Here is a 6,595-nt window from a genome sequence, read left to right as displayed (position 1 = left end):
CCGTTTTTGGAGGAGTCAGTGGCGGCACTCCGGTGAAGCCAAGGTGCGCCAATTCGCGCACGATATCGGCGTCTTTCGACGTGCCCGCCGGCCACCGTCGCACGAGTACGGCAAACCTCGTCTGCCGGGGCGGGGTTTGCGACGCCGACGCAAAAGTGGGAACCGCCGCTCGGATGTTCGCCGTTTTTGGCAGAGTGAGTGCTGGCACTCCGGCGAAGCGAAAGAGCGTGAATGCGCCCACGAAAGTAGCGTATTTGGACGTGCTTGACGGCGACCGCCGCAGGAGTACGAAAAACCACGTCAGCCGGGGCGAGCGACCCACGGCGGTCTGGGTGCTTATCGCTGCTATTATAGGGGCACCCCGGCAGACGCAGAAAGAAAAAAAAAAATGGGGACATGGCGTGCGTCACCGTGCGGCTTCGCAGCGTTGCCGAAGTCGCCGAGCCCTTCGACTGAGCCGAACGGCGGACAGGGAACGTTGGTCGGCCGTTCTAACCTGTCGGTGCCACGCCGAGACGTCGTTAAGGAAAACCGCGTCGTGGGCCTCTACGACGCCGTCGAGTCGTTGTACGTTTGGTGTCCAGCGTGTCGGCGGCGAGTAGCGGACACGTCGTTCACGACTTCGGTCTTTCGCAGTCGACGCGAACTTGCGGAGAGTCGTGGTGCCTCACGTTTTCGGCAGAAACCGCGGCGGAATTTTCCCGTGCGTGCGCGCACGACCTCGGTGCTGTGCCGTCAGCGTAGTGTTGCACAAACTCGTGGCCTACCCAAGGTGCGGTACGTTTGCGGCCGTATCCTCGGTGGGAATTTCGTGAGTAGGGTCGCAAATTCTACGACCTCGGCGGGTTTGAGAGCGACGTAGACTTGTGGCACGCTCAACATGCCACACGTTTCGGGGCACACCCGCGGTGAAATTTTCTCGAGTACGCTCGTATTAGGGCCCAAGGAGGTCTGGGTACTTATCGCTGCTATTATGTGGGGGTTCTCGTGAGCGGCGTACGCGAAAGCGACCGGGTGTCTGATATGCGGCGGGCTTCGGCCTCGTCAAGCGTGTCCTCGGGTCTGCTCCAGGGGAATCCACGGCAGTCGTCTGCAGCCTCATCCGCTTGATGCGTTAGGGGCTGGTTGTCGGACGGTGCCGTTTTACCACGATATCGAGGTGTGTTCCGTGTCGTCCTCGGGCGATTCAGATGCGAAAGCGCCGAAGACGCGGGCGTGACCCGTCGTCTGGCGGCTTTGCAGTCTCGGCTCCGTTGCTAGTTCCGGCCGGTCCACCGACAGTGCAGCGGGCTTGGGCAACCCGCACGGCGCGACCGAGTCGATGCAACGAAAAAGAGCGAGCATGAACGTGCTTCTTGCCGCACGGCTCCCACTCGTCTTTCGGGAAGGTTGTGCCGTAGCGAGCTCGAACGCCGTCATCTCGGAGTGCAAAATAAGCGTGTTGGGGCGCCTGAAGGTGGCCTCCGCCGCACACAGACTGCGTCCGGCCCGCCGAGGGCGAGGACGGACGCGCAGTCGAACGATTACCTGGTTGATCCTGCCAGTAATCATATGCTTGTCTCAAAGATTAAGCCATGCATGTCTAAGTACATGCCGAAATAAGGCGAAACCGCGAATGGCTCATTAAATCAGTTATGGTTCCTTAGATCGTTTCTTCCTACTTGGATAACTGTGGCAATTCTAGAGCTAATACATGCAGTGAGCCTGGAGCCCTTTGGGTAACGGGTGCTTTTATTAGACCAAGATCGATCGGGTTTCGGCCCGTATTGTGTGGTGACTCTGGATAACTTTGTGCTGATCGCATGGCCACGAGCCGGCGACGTTTCTTTCAAGTGTCTGCCTTATCAACTTTCGATGGTAGGTTACTTGCTTACCATGGTTGTTACGGGTAACGGAGAATCAGGGTTCGATTCCGGAGAGGGAGCCTGAGAAACGGCTACCACATCCAAGGAAGGCAGCAGGCGCGCAAATTACCCACTCCCGGCACGGGGAGGTAGTGACGAAAAATAACAATACGGGACTCTTTTGAGGCCCCGTAATTGAAATGAGTACACTCTAAATCCTTTAACGAGGATCAATTGGAGGGCAAGTCTGGTGCCAGCAGCCGCGGTAATTCCAGCTCCAATAGCGTATACTAAAGCTGCTGCGGTTAAAAAGCTCGTAGTTGGATCTCAGTTCCAGACGAGTAGTGCATCTACCCGATGCGACGGCTCGGACTGAACATCATGCCGGTTCTTTCTTGGTGCACTTCATTGTGTGCCTCGAGATGGCCGGTGCTTTTACTTTGAAAAAATTAGAGTGCTCAACGCAGGCGAGTCGCCTGAATAAACTTGCATGGAATAATAGAACAAGACCTCGTTTCTGTTCTGTTGGTTTTTGGAATACGAGGTAATGATTAAGAGGGACGGACGGGGGCATTCGTATTGCGGCGCTAGAGGTGAAATTCTTGGACCGTCGCAAGACGAACTACTGCGAAAGCATTTGCCAAGAATGTTTTCATTGATCAAGAACGAAAGTCAGAGGTTCGAAGGCGATCAGATACCGCCCTAGTTCTGACCATAAACGATGCCAACCAGCGATCCGCCTGAGTTACTCAAATGACTCGGCGGGCAGCTTCCGGGAAACCAAAGTATTTGGGTTCCGGGGGAAGTATGGTTGCAAAGCTGAAACTTAAAGGAATTGACGGAAGGGCACCACCAGGAGTGGAGCCTGCGGCTTAATTTGACTCAACACGGGAAAACTTACCCGGCCCGGACACTGGGAGGATTGACAGATTGAGAGCTCTTTCTTGATTCGGTGGATGGTGGTGCATGGCCGTTCTTGGTGGAGCGATTTGTCTGGTTAATTCCGATAACGAACGAGACTCTAGCCTATTAAATAGGTGCGGGGTTCCCAGCACCTTACAACCTTCTTAGAGGGACAAGCGGCTCCTAGCCGCACGAAACAGAGCAATAACAGGTCTGTGATGCCCTTAGATGTCCGGGGCCGCACGCGCGCTACACTGAAGGAAGCAGCGTGTCTTTATCCCTGTCTGAAAAGACTGGGTAACCCGTGGAACTTCTTTCGTGATTGGGATAGGGGCTTGCAATTGTTCCCCTTGAACGAGGAATTCCCAGTAAGCGCGAGTCATAAGCTCGCGTTGATTACGTCCCTGCCCTTTGTACACACCGCCCGTCGCTACTACCGATTGAATGATTTAGTGAGGTCTTCGGACCGATGTCCGGCGCGGCCTTTCGGTTGCGCCGGTCTGTTGGAAAGATGACCAAACTTGATCATTTAGAGGAAGTAAAAGTCGTAACAAGGTTTCCGTAGGTGAACCTGCGGAAGGATCATTAACGGATTGTGAAGGGTGAGCGCCTCAGCTGCGTCTGCGCCCGACACTTTCTGCCGCTGACCCCGTTTGGACGCGGGGTCGGCTTTTCCCCACGGGGCTGCCTGAATGTGGAGCGGCACCCCGTGACAAATTGTTGCGCCCAGCGGACGCCAACACCGCGACCTTGGACGGTCGGCCAGGTGGCGGACGCGGGTACAAACGGCGCAACGCACTCATAGGTCGGCTTTCGACCCGCCACTGCACCGTGGCTCGAAGCGCTCGAAATGCGCGACCCGACCGCTGCGGGACCGCCTAGTACTGTAAACAGGAGCGGCGGAGCGCGAACGGCGAGTCGTGGTTACGTCGGTAGAAGGCGAGGCTGCGCGTTCCCGAAACGCCAGCCGAGTGCCCTCCCGGCCGTTCGAGCGTGCAAGAACGAGACCCGACAATCGCGCGGCGACTGCCAAGTACGAGAGGAACGGCACAAGCGTCGGCGGTCGGTCAAGGAACTGGCGATGTGACGGGTCCCCTGTGCACCAGTGCATACCGTCCCGCCGTCCGCGGCAAGCGCCTCCGCGTCCTCGGGTGACGGAGGCTGCCGGTCGGTTCTTGCAGGCGAGGGATCTCGCTGGCACCGGTTCGCGTTGACGCGCGGCCGGTCATGGCACGGCGATGCGACGGCCGAGGTGCGCAGTACTCGATGGAGGAACCGCACGCTCCGATGACCGTCCCGCCCTCCGCGGCGTATGCGTACCGACCGTAATGGTTGCAGCAGCGCCGGCCGGCTTTTGAATTCGCCACACGAAACACGGTGCGAGATCGCGGTTAGGGGAGCGTCGACGTTGCCAGGCGTTTTGCTTGCTGCCGAGGGAAAGGCGGCACGGCCACGTCGCGCTCGTCGCGATTAGCGGGTCTGCGCGCTTTGGGAAGGTGCCGCAACGACTTGCCGAAAGAGGAAGCACGGAAGAACGAGGGACTTGGACGTCCCGACAATTGAACGCACTTGCGGCCAGGCCCTTGCTGGCTTCGTTCTTCCGCCTCGAGTAGGCTCGTACGCGGCTCCGGCGCCGAAAGTGGTCCTTGGCACCGACTTCGGTGGACGTGGGAAGTGCCGCGCAAGTACGGCGCGCCTGGCTCCACCTGTTGGCTAAAGTAGGCAGCCGGATCGGCATTTTGGTGTGCGGTGGCAAACCGTGGATGCGAAAAAAGCTTGTGCGATTTCGTGGAACAAAAAGCGGGGGTCCCCCTTTTTATGCGGAGGAGACCGACCCGCCCGCCGTGGTGAACCGCGACGCCACGGTAAAAACGGGAGAGGCTTGTCGATGGGACCGTGCATCCCGCGCTCCACGGAGGCCGGGAGGCGGCCGCCCGAGGAAATGTGTAGCCGTCGAGGCCCGCATCTGCGTGCACTCTTATCCAAATGGGTGTACCGCAGGCATTTTCTGGTTAGGCGGGCCAATGAGAGCGAGCACACAACGATACCTACGGGTCCGGCTTGGAGAACCGGCTTCGACGCCTCCCGAGTATTTATAGAGGGGTGGACCACGAAAGCACTCGCAAGTAGCGGAAGCGAAACGCCGTCCGAAACACACCGTTTGCTCGATTTGCGGCAGCCGAAAAAGGCGCGGCAGAGTTTTGGAGTCCAAGCGTGCGCTGAAAAGCGCCCTTCTTGGCCACTGTTTGGCCGAGTGCCAGAAACGTTTGGTTTTGACTGTACGGAATTGAACAAACACTTTTTCACGACTCTAAGCGGTGGATCACTCGGTTCTCGGGTCGATGAAGAACGCAGCCAGCTGCGAGACTTGGTGTGAATTGCAGGACACACTGAGCACTGATTCTTTGAACGCACATTGCGGCCTTGGGTCTTCCCTTGGCTTCGTCTGTCTGAGGGTCGGATCACATATCAAGAGAGCCTTCGGCGCACAAGGGAACGTGAGCCGTCGACTCGTTTTGACCGCGTCGGCAACACGGACAGCACGCTGAACACCTCACAGCGAGCGCCAACAGCGGCCACTCAAGGGCGAGACGGTGGCGACCGTCGTGCCAGAGCCCAACCGAAACGGGGGCGACCGACTGCATTGAGGATGTGGCACCTCGTTGAGACCGCCGCAGGACTTCGAGTCGGAAGGAAGCCTGCAGGGAAAGTGCGGTCGAGGTTGCGTACTCCTCTCTGCGACCGGGCGCGCAAGAGCTGCGAGAGCCACGGACGCGCAACTTTAACGCACGGTAAACACGAGGAGCGAAAGCCGGCCAGCAAAGCTTCTCCAGCCGTGCGCAAAGTGCGCGAGATCGCAGCCTTGCGTTGCGCTTGTTGCCCTCGAAGTAAGCAGGGTGTCCCGTAGACCGGGCGCTCGAACACGCTGCGGGGCCGTGCCTCCTCCAGGCTTTGCCGCGCGAACAGGGAACGTTCGCGCGCAAAGCGCAGGGAGGTGAGGAGGCTGCGCCCGACGTTTGCGGTTCGCTGCGTACGCGGTTGATGCGGAGAGCACGGCGCGACGACTTGCCGCGAAGCGGAAAAAGTCTCCCGCACGAGTTGGCGAAACGTTGGCGAAGCTTAAGGCGTTCTCGTCGTAGTCCGCCGTCGGTCTAAGTGCTTCGCAGTTCCCGTCCCGTTCAAAAAACTGGGCCACTCCAGTTGGGGCGGGGGCGACGCTACACGAGACGATGCCTCTCGCCAGGCTGCGTGGCTGCCCTTGCGGCGGCGGCGACTGGCCTCGGCGGTGTTTGGGCTTTCGACACGGTCGTTTATCACGCAACTGCTCGGACGACGCACGCGCGCAGCGGAATGCCGCTTGCCAGCCTTGTGAAGATGTGACCCTGTACAGGGTTGCGGGCGCACTTGGTAGGGCGTCGTACTCGGTTCGCGATGGGTTTACGAACGTGTCCCGTCACTTCCACGTCACACCGGTTGTGCGCCGCACGCGTGCAGCGGGGAAGCCGATTGCCAGCCTTGTGAAGAAGTGGCCCTGTACAGGGTTGCGGGCGCACTTGGTAGGGCGAGCGCACGCGGTCGTGCAGGAAGTTGATGGAAGCGAATGTATCCGCTGTCGACCTCAGATCAGGCGAGACAACCCGCTGAATTTAAGCATATCACTAAGCGGAGGAAAAGAAACCAACAGGGATTCCCCGAGTAGCTGCGAGCGAAACGGGACCGAGCCCAGCACCGAATCCCCCGTCCTTGCAGGCGGTCGGGAAATGTGGTGTATGGGAGGCGACGTTCTCGGGTGTTTGCGACGGTGCAAGTCCCCCTGACAGGGGCTTGTCCCAGAGTGGGTGCCAGGC

General features: G+C 59.1%; 3 non-coding genes across 3 annotated transcripts in view; all 3 read left to right on the top strand.

Moving 5' to 3' along the window:
* The first annotated feature begins 1,524 nt into the window (after positions 1 to 1,524).
* On the top strand, positions 1,525 to 3,335 carry LOC142794255 (small subunit ribosomal RNA). The gene has a single exon (XR_012892195.1). It is a non-coding gene; the product is annotated as a small subunit ribosomal RNA (ribosomal RNA).
* Positions 3,336 to 5,054: 1,719 nt separating this feature from the next.
* On the top strand, positions 5,055 to 5,207 carry LOC142794265 (5.8S ribosomal RNA). The gene has a single exon (XR_012892204.1). It is a non-coding gene; the product is annotated as a 5.8S ribosomal RNA (ribosomal RNA).
* A 1,154-nt stretch (positions 5,208 to 6,361) lies between these two features.
* Positions 6,362 to 6,595, top strand: part of LOC142794259 (large subunit ribosomal RNA) — a 3,958-nt gene continuing 3,724 nt past the window's right edge. The window contains exon 1 of the ribosomal RNA XR_012892199.1: positions 6,362 to 6,595. This exon is cut by the window's right edge and continues 3,724 nt beyond it. This is a non-coding gene — a ribosomal RNA (large subunit ribosomal RNA).

Source organism: Rhipicephalus microplus, unplaced genomic scaffold, assembly GCF_043290135.1.
Source record: "Rhipicephalus microplus isolate Deutch F79 unplaced genomic scaffold, USDA_Rmic scaffold_391, whole genome shotgun sequence".
NCBI lineage: Eukaryota > Metazoa > Arthropoda > Arachnida > Ixodida > Ixodidae > Rhipicephalus > Rhipicephalus microplus.
Note: the sequence above shows the minus strand (reverse complement) of the source record. Positions and strands in the feature narration are given on the sequence as shown.